This window comes from Cygnus olor, chromosome 4 (assembly GCF_009769625.2).
Source record: "Cygnus olor isolate bCygOlo1 chromosome 4, bCygOlo1.pri.v2, whole genome shotgun sequence".
NCBI classification, from domain to species: Eukaryota; Metazoa; Chordata; class Aves; order Anseriformes; family Anatidae; genus Cygnus; species Cygnus olor.
In genome coordinates this window covers 48,827,903-48,841,809 of record NC_049172.1, presented here as the reverse complement: position 1 = coordinate 48,841,809, position 13,907 = coordinate 48,827,903, and the positions used below count along the sequence as shown (strand labels likewise).

At 38.9% G+C, this 13,907-nt stretch overlaps 1 protein-coding gene and 1 long non-coding RNA gene across 7 annotated transcripts in view; one reads left to right on the top strand and one right to left on the bottom strand.

Moving 5' to 3' along the window:
* The window catches only part of CRACD (capping protein inhibiting regulator of actin dynamics), a 125,177-nt gene that overhangs the window by 14,650 nt on the left and 96,620 nt on the right, over window positions 1–13,907 (top strand). The window lies entirely within an intron of this gene.
* The window catches only part of LOC121069257, a 29,076-nt gene continuing 20,341 nt past the window's right edge, over window positions 5,173–13,907 (bottom strand). The window contains exon 3 of the long non-coding RNA XR_005819360.1: window positions 5,173–6,269. This is a non-coding gene — a long non-coding RNA (uncharacterized LOC121069257). The remainder of the gene's footprint in view (window positions 6,270–13,907) is intronic.

Genomic DNA, 13,907 nt, shown 5'->3' with positions numbered 1-13,907 from the left:
TTTGCATTTTTCAGTGCATTAAAAAATACAAAATTATGCAAAATTCTCTTATATATTATTAACAGCAAAGCTGGGTTCCTCTTATGCTGATGTGTGTGCATCAAGAGCTGTTTTCTAGAAAATAGCCTTTTGCTTTACTATTATTAACCATTATGACCAGGAAGTATATTGAGTTTTTTTAATACTGGGATGCAGATCTCCTGATAGCTGTAGGCTTCTTGAAAAAAGCTATATCCTCATTAAGAAAGGGAAAAATGAAATGGATATACCATGAAATAGCTCTACTGTCTCAGACAAGAGTCGTATTTTTTTCTGCAACTGCTAATTGCTGGAGCACTCCGAAGAATAATGCTCCCCAGTTCTATCATCTCCTGCTTTAAAAAAAGGCTTTCAGAAAGGTTGGTGACAGTTGGATCTGAGAAGATATTTTAAAGCTGACTTAATTGAAAGGTGTTGTGAATATTTTTCATTTCTGTTTTAGCTCAGCTTACTGAAGTTGTTCTGTAACTGATCTGGGTCAAAGCAAAATTAAAGTCCATGTACTGTTTATTGATTTTTTTTCATTTCATGCAGACAAAGCTTATCTATGTGTAGATTCAAGAACAGCAATGCAGAGTGATTTAATGCCCAATGTGGGATGGAAAATGACTCCGGACGTTACGTTGACGAAGGAGGAATACCAGGTTGGCCATGACCAAAGACTGCTGAAAGGCAGAACCTTGTGTTAGAGTCAAACACCTCTATTGTAGTTTTGGTTTCCACATCTTTTGTAATTTTAAAATATGGTATTAACCACTGTGTTCCTCTGCTTGATTGCCTGTGCAAGTACATGCAGTATTACTTCATCTGCTAATTCGGCAGTATGGTTATTACTTCGTTTAATGCTTTTGTGCTTCCAGACTGAACAAAGTGATAAGTTTGTGGTGTATAACCAGAGTCCACAGGAATACGTTGCTCTTGAATCCATACAAAGAAGATTCTAAAGATGTTCTTTCATTTTTGATTACATGTGTGTAAATGCCTGCCCATGCATGCGTTTAATATACCCAGCACATCTGTCGTGATCATGTTCAGAAGCAGCACTGCCAGCAGCAGCAATGAGGATGCAAGTCCATTGTGCCAGGCCAGCAAAAAGCAAGTTTCTCCAGTCAGCATGAAAGATAAGGAAGTTCGACGGCAAGAATTCCGGTTTTGCAGATGAAGAGAGATCTGTTCCTTGCTAGAAGTGACAACTTAGTTATGACAGCCCAAAACAGTTGTTAAATTTTCTGTCTAAAATAAATAAGAGGTCACAGCACTATGCCTGGGAGCAAGGGGTTGGTTTTAGTTATGTGGACTTCAGGCTGACTCTGCAAAGAGGAAACAGAAGAAGAGCCAAGAATCCAGAGAAACTCTACTCTCAACTTTCTGAAGGATTCATGAGTTGGGTAGACAAACCTGGGTTAAAGCACAAACCCTGGAGCACCAGAGTTGGGCCTTCAGTTCAGAGGAGCATCAGGATTTGCAAAAACAAATCCCTAGCTCGCTTATTCATTAATTTTTGTGTGGAAGCAGGCATCTCCTCTTCATATCTTCATTAACATCTCTGATATATTTTCCTGTCTGTACAATATTCTGTCTTACTTTAAGGATCAGTAAGCCTTGCCTTGGACTCTGAACACTGTTAACAATGATTATTTTTTTTCCCCTCAAGAATTTCCAGTCACTGGAAGATTAATGGAAACATCTGTGCTTTAGCCTGATCTCCAAAGACCTCATTCTGCTCTGAAATGGATTGTGATGCTCCCCACGACTTCAGTGGAGCAGCGCTGCTGTTAGGGATAAAGAGCTGCTTTTCACAGGTGTGATGCATCTAACAGTGCTGGACCAGGGTAACACCGATTTGTGTTTTCTAATGCATGAGGCAAGCGTCTTGTTTACATCATGAACAAGACAAAGGTATAAGGAGAAAACAGTGCAAGACAGCAAACGAGCAGAGTCGCATAATCTCAGCTGACTGTTGCAAATGAAGAGCTTTCAAAATAGCAGGGGGAATCAGCAGACTTTGTAACTCGCATCATAAGCCACTACTGGTTTTACATGACGGTCTTTGTGCTTCAGTGATTTGCTGTGCGTGCTACAGATTAGACGTGATGAACTACAAAATTTGGCAGTGAATCCATGACCCGACTGTCCAAGGTAGGCTTGCTGTCAGGCAGCTCCAGTTTGCTGTGCCTGCTTTCCATCATTTCAAGTCAGCTATTTGCAAGTGGAGTTGACAATACATAATGTCAGAAACCAGTTTCTGCACTGAAAGCAGCTATTGTGCTACACTTGACAACAGAGTAAGTTGCTCCGGGGCATGAGACTCTGCACCGTGTGACAAGCTGGGATCTAATTCAATGTATTCAGTCACCCCAAGGAAAAGCCACTATGCCATTTATCCAGACTGCATGCTGGAACAGGGAATCATTGCAGGCATCAAATATGTGTGATATCACAGTCCTTATTCTGCTCGTGGTGAGCAGTTAGGTAGTTGAAACCTTGTGTTTGCCTGAGAGCTTTTTTAAAGTATGTTTAGCCTTACTCAACAATTTGCCAGTATCTTCAATTTTCTATCCAGATAAGCAAGATTTTCATCAACTGTTTTTTAAATAATAAATTCATGAACATATTAATAGGCTGAAATGGCTATTCCTGAAATTATAGTATTTATATATATTTGCGTATTTTTCAGTGTCAGTAGCTGATGTCATTTGTCGTGAGCCAGGTATTTCAAGGACAAATGTAAATGGGCTCAATGCAGCCCTCATTGCAGTGTGGTTAGCTTGAGTGCTGGTAGTCATGTTTTAAGCGTAGGATGAGAATGGGAGTAAGAGAAGTAGCTTTGGCTAGGGAAGGGATGCTGGAGCATCCAAGCTTGGAGTTACCCTCCTAAACTACTGAAAGTCCTATAAACCAATACGTGCGTGGCAAAAATGACCAAGCCCAGTTGGTTTACTCCATGGCCACCTACGCAGGTTGCCAGCTGATGGCAATATGGCATTGCAGGAGCTTTTCTCTGTCAGTGTAACAGGGAAGTTACCTCCTTTCAGAGAGTGAGGAGTGTCTTCCACAGCTAAGATGCAGCCGACATAGCTCGGTAATAAAGAGCGTGGTCCTGCTTTGCACAGAGTGCAGGATAACCCCTCTAATGAGAAGGGACTTGGAAATGATTTGTTTTCTTTCTAGATCGAGCTGATCTGATATTTTTGTCATTGCTGTCTAGTCTAGCTGGACACCCAGACTAAAAAAGCTGCGTCGAGACTCCAGTGGTCTATTTATACCAGTGCTACAGCTGAGGCGCCTTTTGCCGGCCACAGACGGACAGCAATCATGGATGTTTTCAGGGAGAAAACCAGATTATAAAATGATATACCAATCAGGTTTCTCAGAATTTTATCCTCTAAACCTTTGCATTTCTGGAATTCTTAAACGAATCTGAGGATACATTTCCCCAATTACATTGTGAACTGCTTAGCATTTGTTTGTTGTTTCAAGCACCAGATGCATAAACAAGAAGTGTTCAGAGCAGTGAAGCGGATAACATAACAAAAAGATGTTGCAGAACAAGTAAAGCTGGATAAAAGAAAAAAAAATCAGTGGGGGCATGTGGGGGGGTCCCTTTTGCTGCAAATATATACCAGATTGCATAATAGAGTTCTCTTCAGATGAAGCACTATTCAAGTTATGAATAGCCTTTTCAAGCAAATATGGCTCACTGGCATGAACGCGGAGAGTTGCTATGGCTGTCAGCATCTGTTCTTTTATGCTTAGAACAATTTTTACATCAAACATCAGAGGCCAAAAGGATTTTTAACCGTGGTGTAGCACTACATTGTAATTTTCCTACTACAGTCAGCCTGGCGATGAAAGTTTTTCATTAAGAAAGTAAAGCAAGCGTGGTTGTTTGTATGAATCCAGCCTGACAAAGCTCTTCCTCTGCAATGCTGCTAGCTTAGAAAGCATTCATTTTGCAGAATGACACACAGATTGTCTGTAAATAATGGGCCGTTCCTACGGAACAGATGTTTGATACTTAATGAAACTATTTTATCACCCTAAAATATTGATATGCCCCCGAGGGGGGGATGCCAACACCGTGAGGAGCTTTTCCTCCCTCCCCAGGGCTGGCAGGTTGTGTGCAGCAAGAATTTGGAGTGCTTTTGCACTGCGGTGCTAACCTGTCCACTCAAGGTCCTGGGAGGTGCAGGCACCACGACACAGAAGGATGCTGGAATGACCACCCACGGCCCAAAAAGTGGTTTTAAGGTGTTTTATTAAGCAAGCTCTCTTTCATCTGCTTTACATTTAATGGCATCAGTGGAGGCTGAAGAAAACAGTGTCAACGTTTCACTGATTTACTGTTGTTGTTATTGTTTTTATTGAATTATTTGTTTTAGTATAGCAAGTAGGCTAAATCTTTCGCAACGGTTTCCTCCTGCCCTTTCCTTTAGTCACAGCTTACTCAGTGCTGACTGTGTTTGAGTGATTTATAACGGCACTTTAGGCAGAATGGTTTGATCAGCCCACCAGCCTGTCTCTAACCCCTCTTCTACTGCATCTACTTTCTATTTTGAAGAATGTTAATCCTTTATTACAAGGATTAATAATCCTCTTAAAAACAAAACAACAGCATCAACAACAAAACCCTGGTGTTATGTAAGTGATAAATAGTGAGTCCTTAATATATTGGCATGGCTGGGAATACCTCATCATGAATACTTTACCCACGTATCCATCAGGACAAGGGGGTGCCATAAAAATAAGACTTGCCCAGTGCTGTTGAGCAGTCAGTGGTACAAACAGGGCATGGAAGTCCTTTTCAAGACAGCATGCTTCCCAGACTGTCACATTGCCTTGCTGAATATTGCTGCATGTTGCCATGTCTCCCTTCTCATAAGCAGTGAATTGTTTTTATCAGCGTTAATGTGTCCGCCAGGGGAAAATTTTCAAATGAATGCTTAGTTAAGTTTAGTACCTTAGAGACAGTTCTTGCTCTTAGATTATACCTCATTCCAAAACTGGAATGTTAATGTTCTTGAAACAACTTTTCTTTTTCCTTATGCTTGAGGCATGCTAGGATGTGCTAACTCCAGGTAACGCCTTCTGTGCATACAGAAGCCCTTTTTCAATGTATGGTAAAACAAAAATCTTTAAAGAACTACTTTGTTTCTTTATATTATTGCTGTGTTATCAGAATGATGCTCTTCCAGAACAAGCTACTGAAAATTTAAAAAAGCTTTAAAATCCACTTAAAGTATACAGATACGCAACAGAAGTGAGTCGTTTGTGTCTTGTTCTGTGCTGATCAGGCATCCTGACTCTTCCTCATGTTCGATTAGTGTAATACATCCTTGCACACAGAAACAGGCCCAAGTAGGAAAACCTTTATTTAAAAAAGTGTTGTGTGGTATTTTGGTCTTTTGGATTAGAAAAAGCAGATTATTTTTGATTCGCTAGGGAAATCTCTCTTTTGAAGATTTATGAATTCATTATGATCTTGTCCAAAGTCATATCTGATTTTGTTTCCAAATGTGAAATGTAATTATCGGAGTGATGGGTCCTCACCAGGACCATAAATGTACGCAGGATGTCACGCTACACGGTGGCATCTCACTGTTAGTTTTAATTACCTGCAGCAGCAGTCTTGTCTGTGCAGGATACAGAGTAAATCTGGAGGCTCACAGGTTTAGAGGTTTAGAGATGCTGTTAGACTAGATGCACGGGAATCTGCCTGCCTGGACTTTGAAAGGTTTTAATGTTGCAATGTTGTTCCCTTTTCTGAAAGTAGAGGCTTACCACAGTAATGATTATAGGAAGATCAGGTAACTGTCCAGAAACCTATTCACCTTGAAGAAATCATCTTTTTAGTATTATTATCTGGTATAAAATGCAGCATATAAGCACAACAATCTATTGGACTATATTCCAAAGTACTGATTTGAAGTATTTGCTCACAAAAATTTAACACATCATTGCCTTTTCCCCAATGTCTGTCTTAAATGAAAGAATGATGATACAGAAGGAAGATGCAGGCAAGCAGGATGGGCCAGCTAAGTTGGTGGCTTTCATGATCTAATTATGATAAAATGTTAGGAGATTAATAGGAGGCCTTAGCAAAGTCCATCTGCAGATCTTACTTTGTGGCAGGCTTTGAATGGTGTTTATTCCTGCTCACAGGATCCAGGTTCTCACTTTCTCTGGAAAATGGAGCCCACGGTGCTGTTCTTCCCATTTTCTTTCCTTTTCTTCATTCATTCTTTCTTTCATTCATGAAGTAATACTTCATTCATTGTAGCTTGAATAGCAGTCACTTCCAGGAATCATCTTCTGTTGGAAGCAGCACGAGGTCTGTATGTGCTCTGCCATGGCAAAGCTGTCCCTGGCGGGGCTTTCTGTCACTGGGAGAGCTGACAATATCTCACACCTTGGGATCCTGAAGTCAGGCTGAATGGGACTGCCTGTTGCTGGTGGCTGTCTGTCACATTTAATACGTGAAAGCTTCCTCTTTGCTGACAACCATTCGGCCTCAGAAGTGCAGACCAAAGTGATGGATCCATCCTACATCTGCCCTTGGCTCGGGATGAAGGGAGCTGTCAAGTGCTTGTCCTAGCTGATCCTGAACTGCAGCTGGGCACAGCTAACATTCAGCCTACAAAATGTCCCATTAATGTCTGTGGGTCCTACCTTCCCACTCCCTGTGTTTCCAGGGATGGTTTCTCATGGTTTCTCATCTCAGTGCACCACCTTGCTACCACTGTGCTGAGAGCTTGGTTCTTCGTGAAGAATATCATTTTGGGATCATCCAGGTTTGTCCTATAAACTGAAGCAGATTTTTCCACCCAAGTGTAAGTCTATTCTACACTCGTGCCATCTAAACCCCCCATGGCTCTTGCAATGTGTGTGTGATGTTCACAGTACCAATCAAAAGAGCATTAAGCATTAATGCTTAAGCATTCATTAGACAATTTTCAGTACTTCTGCTCTCCCAGCACTGTTCTGCATCTCAGTGGCAGTCAGAGCTGTAGAGCTAGCCATTATTTCTGTCTGCTGTGCTTTCCCTGAACGTGGCACTCCCTGCTTCTCCATTGTTTCTCCTTAAAAAAAAAAATGGACAAAACTTCAACTTCTCTCACTTGTGCACGCAGGAAAACAGGCATTATGCTTTGCAAGAGCAGAATATTATGTTTCACAATATATTTTGTTGCACTTAAACTTTTTTACAAGTTTCACAAATATTTGGAGAAAAGGGTCCCAAGGGTGCTCTGTATGGAGCTAAATGTTGTATATGTAAAATGTGCTGTACTTAAATATTGTGGCCATAACTTTTCTGTTTAATTAATCAGTAAGAAGGCAATACTTGCTCCTCTTCTTCCCAATGCAAAGGAAACTGAAATCAAACCTATATTTAAATAAAATTAAGAATCTGTCTTTCAGGGAACAAAATTATTTTTGTCCATGAATTAATGAGCCACATATTTCTCCCACAGCAGTACAACTCAAACTGGTGTTAGACAAAACCCTGGCAGCATTATTTTTTAAAGAAGGGTAATAATCTTACCCACGTGTGCGTCAGTCAGATTAATGACAGGGATGTGGTATTTCTGTGATCACAACCAGGCTGTTCAGAGCATTGAGCTAACCACCTTGCCTTTAGCATGTGCCCAGTGTGGAAGTTTCTGGCTGAACCCACTCAGCTGGCTGGGTAACAAGTTGCAAACCTCCTTATTAAGATCTTTACTAATATTACAGGACACATCACTTCAATAGCTATGTATCAAGAGGAAGAATTTAGGTATCTAATGCACAAATTTTTCATCTCTAATTTATATTTATGTGTTAATTTCCAGCCAGCTTTTCAACGATTCTGTGAAATTTCTTTAGTGATGATGCATTGCATGTATTTAACATTATTAATCAACAATCTGTATATAATTTTGCTTACCATGTGTAAAGAAATCAATCTATTTTTTACTAAAGTCTCTTGCATTAGAAAAGGTCTGTGCAAAGTCACCTCCACAAAATCTACAGCTCCTAAAGTGAATAAAAATTTGCAATATTGGGGAAGTGTTGTAGCACTTGTCTTTTTTTAGAAGTTGGGTGAGAAACTACTATACAATCATGTAACTGCCAGATTTATAGAAAAAGGAGAAAAATATGTGGTCAGTTATTTTATCCTCCACAGCACCTCTGTTTCTTTGAGATGAGTCTAGATTGAGTAATGTGCTTTGAAATGTGCCTGCATTTTATACAGTTTTTATCACTGCATTCCTGTCTGTATTCAGATAGGTAACTGGGACAAAAAGCAACTTGTTTTTTCCTGAGTACTGCGTCAAGGTCTGTACCACACTGTGCACTGCATTCTAAATATATTTGAGATACATATATTCAAATAAATATTTGAACTAAATGCTCTTTAAGGGTTGATAGAATTATTTATTTAATCCAAACAGAAGAGCTTTTTGTCTGTTCTGGAAGGAGCCATTAGAAGTAAACAGGCATCAGTGATGAGTGAATGGTTTAACCTTGTTGTCTACATTTTCGCTGACATAAAGGCAGCTCTGTAGCCAAAAGCTCATCAAAAATGTCGACTTCTGGAAAATAAGGTTTCCTGAGTTCCTAGTTCACCCGTTTTTCATGCTTTTAAGATGTTTTGAAGTTCTGCAGCCTTGAGTGCGAATGGTATGTATCTTGCATTTTTTTTCTCTGTATGTGCAAAGGCATCAGTATTCATGCACACATTTAGCTTTTAGATACCCATCTGCTGAGCAAAAAATGAGAAGTGTAACACTGAATGTGGCTCTAGAGGAAGACGTGACAGCCGCTGTGTAATACAGGGCAGACCTTGACCCCAAATTTGTGGCATCCTGCACCAGGCACACTAACTCCAGGCTGCTCTGCAAACAGAACTGAACGTGGGTTTTTTCAGAAGGCAAGTCCAAATTGTTGAAGGTATATATATGGACTTCATTTTGTCCTTAACGTGTTTTTAAGCTTATGCACTGTATTCAGTCTGAAATGTTACGTCTAAATCTGTCAGGAACTCTTGAAAACAAAGATACTATTTCTGGTTTGGGAAATCTGTGGTCATTAAAAGCTGGAAGACTGTACCAGGGCTGTATTGGTATGGTGTCTGCTCATCTTCCCCAGAGATACACTGAGAACGTCATTGCTGGGGCTAGATGGGCACAGAGCTGAGAAAATGCTGGGCAGGGATTAGTCTTGTCTTGGGGGGAAATACTTACTGCTCTTGTTACTATAGAATAGTAAATGTTTGGCCTTTCATAGCATCTTTCTGCTGAAAGTTGTCATTTTTAATTAAACTGCATTAATTAAGCTGAGAGGCAACCCTGGGAGCGAAGTGATTGAATTGCATTTAACGTTCTAGCTGTTTAGGTAAACTTAAGTAAGCTTAATGTTCTTTAACTTAGCTTTTTTGATCAGGGAACTTGTAGAACTGAAAGCTGGGATGTGAGAGGCTGTATTCTTGTTGGTTTTTGGACAAGATTTCTTTTGTCTGAGGATTGAATCAGAGACCCGTTAAGCCTTTGAGCACCAGAGCAGAGTGTCCATCTCTATGTGCCACGTCGTCATCCTGGGAGCGAAGGACTGAACAGCCCTTCAGGTCTTGCTCTACAGAATTCCAAAATTCATCACTTCTCAGGGCGTGCCTCAGCTTGAATCTTAAATATAAGGCAATGTATGTTTTGAGGAATATGTCAGCTAAATCAAAAATGTCCAGAAAGAGTTGAATTGGTCACAGATTTACTTTGTGTTCAGGCTGTGCCGGAAGTGCATGAACAGCTGAAGTCAATGAGGCTCCAGCTCCACTGTGCCAGGTGGAACGATGAGTGAGATTCTGACTTAGCAATAGTGACCAATTTTATCTCTCAGGCATAACCAGCTATGGAGTGTTTTGTTTTGTTTTGTTTTGTTTTGTTTTGTTTTATTTTATTTTTTCTCTTGGAAAGACAAGGCTAGAACTGGGTGAAATGTGGAGAAAAAATGTGTCTGGTTCCCATTCCCTGAGCATGCAGCCATGCAGGTAATAGTTTTGGCATTGGATACAGCTGGGAGGTGAAAATGAGAGGCTGGAGTCAGATGCATTTTAAATTTACCTCTTTATTGCTTACACAGAACTGAGAAAGTTTTGATCCTGGATTTTCAGCAGGTCCGAATAAAATTTATGCAAGCTTGGAACACGCACATGTTACCAACTCAGATAGCTAAATAAGATCATTTTAACTGGAATCTGTAACAAACATGAGAATGCATCTGGCTCCTAGCCAACAAATGTGATACACTTACTGCTTTAAAGATAGGAGGTTTAGCTTGTTAGGCTGCAGGTTCCCTCTCCCAATTATGTCTGCTTAACAATTTAATAGATTGCAAGTTAGTATTTGCACATGATACAGTTAAGTTGTAGAAAGCATTTCTTGTATGTTTTACCCCTCCAGTAAAGGCTTTTCTAAGCTTTTAGGATGTCAATATGTTCTAATGTAAACCCCTGGTTGAATCCTTACCCAACCTGTTTCTCAGGATGTTTTTAAAGCTTTCACAAACTGCTAGAAATACGTGAAGTGTCTTTATAGCGAGTTCTGTTTTGCCTGGGAGGCAGAGGGGAGGACAGTGGTACAGTAGGTGGTAGATAGGGTTTTTAAGGATTAGCATATTCCTTCTTTCTTTTTTTTTTCTTTTTTTTTTTTCTAAATATCCTTTTCTAAATATTTTCCCAGAGAAGTCTCCATTGGCTTTCGATAGTTGTGTGTGAAGGCTTCTGTTGCTTTTTGTCTCCGAGAAATGCTAGAATTTGATAATTTAAAGGCTTATGCAGATAATGCTGTAATGGGTTTTGAACATTGTCTGGCCCTCCCCTCATCACCAAAACAATGCCCACCCAATTTCTCATCCTTAAACAAAATTAGAAAGTTGCTTTGATTTCAGAGCCCAATTCATCTAAGAGTTACTATCCTAAAACAAACAAACAAAACATCCTCCAAAACAAACAAACAAACAGTTCAGAATATTCTGCCACTACTTCTAGAAATAAATCAGTTTGTGTTGTGGCTGCTTTTAAACCAGTAAAAGCATTTCCGTCCTCTACCTTCTTATGCTGTAATGAAATGTTTAATTTAACAGTCGTATATTCATGCTTACTCTAGTTTATCTAATATTCCTGAGCCTTATGTGGATATTGCAGCTCTCCTTAGATCAGCATATATCTTCAGCAAGAAAAATGAATAATACAAATGATGCTGTTACATTGGTCATTCAAAAGCATTACTTTTAAAAAGAGTACAGATTAATTGATCTTGTTAACACAGTGCTTCAAGCAGCCTAATGACTGCCTGAAAAAAAATCAAATGATACTACGTGGCATAACAGTGCTGATCAGTTCAGCTTTTGTTTCGAACTCTAAATGACTCTCAAGTAGATTCCTTTAGCTTCATCTTGGTACAGAACTAATTGGAACCAAATTAACTTTAATTGTGTTTTGCCATTTTAATTCACAAATAGAATGAGGAGTAGGAGAGGAGAAAAAGTTTGAAGGTGACAGTACTTCAAAATCACTTAAATTGCTTTCTTAAACTTGTTCTTATCTCTTCAGGTTATCAAGTTTTTGGGTGGGAGGATGATGGGTTGTTAACTTTCAATAATCCATAATTTCAGTAATTATTCTTACAAGTTTAACGCACACATCCCAAATGAACTCCTTTAAAAAAATAGTGATACTCAATTATGAAAAACTGTAGAAATTGAGATTTAAGTGAATACCTTGAAAAAGATAGAATGCTGTGCAAGACAGTAAAAAAGAAAATATATTTTAAGTCTACCTGCAAATGGAACTTAACCTATGAATGCAAGCACTGATTTAAATACATCTTGTTTTTCCTGTTGATGTGTCATTTCAGGGTAGAGAAATCTGTGTCTTGGTCTTAATGTGGTTGCCCATAAAGGTCTGGGAGAGTAATGCTTCTTTGGGGAATAACCACATTATGACTGAGCAGCTCCCCCTTTCTTCTCCCCCTCAAATTGTTTATAGATGGTTGAAATAGAATTGTGTTACCACCAAATATATATATATATATATATTTTAATTTCAAAGCAGGGAAGAGGTGTTCTTTGTATTTTCCTCTGACAGGGAATATCTAGATATCAAAGACAGCAGAGCATTTGAGCCTTTGTAAAATATTCAGAAGTGCCATATATTTTACATGAGAAGATATTCTTGTGTAGCTAGTTTAAGCACAGGAAACTGGTCTAATACACTATGAACTACTTTGTACAACTTCAGATCCTAAAAAAGGGGTGTGGAATTTATATGATACTATATACACACATTAATATATGGTATAAATAAATGTAACATACATTCATACAAATTCATACAAAGGGATTATTATTGTAGGGGGAGGCAAAATACTGGACACCTTTGGTTTCTATGATTACAATTAGATTTTCTAATACCAGAAGCATCACCTAAACTATGTGAAGAAATGTGATGTTGCTGAAATATAAGACTAGCAGGAGAAATAACTGTCAGCTATTTTAATTAAACTTGTTCATGGAAGTATCTGTTTAACTCAGTTTCAACTTTGTCTCTAAAGGAAAGCATTTTAAGCCAGACTTTAGCTGGCTTGTTCAGGAAAATTCATGTGTTTTTAATTTTCAGCAAGGAAGTAAAAATTCCAGTAAGTGTTTACTGCTAGTGCATAGAAGTCCCAAATAAAAATATTAAAATGCGACAACAGAAAATTAATGTAATTAACAGCTTTATGTGTTTGATGACATACAGATGTTCCACATTCTCATGCTTGCTAGGTAATGGTAGGCATATTCATTAAAAGACTCTCCATTGATGCTTGTGGATCCTTGTCACTCTGTTAAATGTAAGTCAAAAATTTCCAAACATGCAATAGGAATTAGAAGTCTTTATTAAAAAGAAAACTACCATGAGGAAAAGTCAGATTACACGTCAAAACACAGCATATGTATTTCTATTTTTTCCTTGAGGGAAATTATTGTTGAGTACTTGTTTCCACAAGATTCTTCTCTAAAAAAAATCCCTTCTCTAAAAAAAATCACTGAACTGTTTGTTTAGAAATTAGCAACATCAAAAAGGAGTGCATGTAAAAATCAGCTTTTTCACATCGTACTTCTGCAATAGGTGTGCAGTCCCGTGGCCACAAGTTCTAACCTCTCCACCTTCCCCTTCAGCATAGCTGGAGCATGATCACCTCATCTGGTAGGTCTACTAAAATCTAACTGCGGTTACCACTCAGCATGGGGATGCTCTCATGTCTGTGTTCAGCATAAAACACAAAAAAATATGTGGCACCCCACTGCTATGAGAAAGAAGGGTTTCATTATGAATCATTCAAGAATCACCAGGTTAAATTTGGTGTCTTTGGATTTCAGCGATGTCAGAAATTTAATCCTGCGGGTAGAGTGGAAAACAGAAAATCTAAATCTGCATCTAAAAATATTCAGAGTAGCCTTATTTCCAAAGCAATCACGTTTGTGTAAATATACTTTTAAATGTGTTTATGCACGCGTATATACATTTAAGTAGCTGCTACCTAATTTCTAGTATAAACACCAAAACAAGTTATCTTTAAATAGCCCTTTTATTTGGCCAAAAACCATAACTGACCACAGAGAGCACAGGTTTCTGTCTTCATCTGTTTATTGTGATATGAAAAAGAGAATTTTGTGCCAACTTGGCTGCCTGACTCTGCCATCTCACTGGGAAGCACAAGATCAGCTTTCTGCAAATGGTGGCACTGTGTGTGAAGCCATCGCTGGCATCACCTTTGTGACTTCTAAGGCTGAGCATTATCTGTGGAAATAAAGTAAAGCCAAGTTAAATGACCTGAAAAAAACTG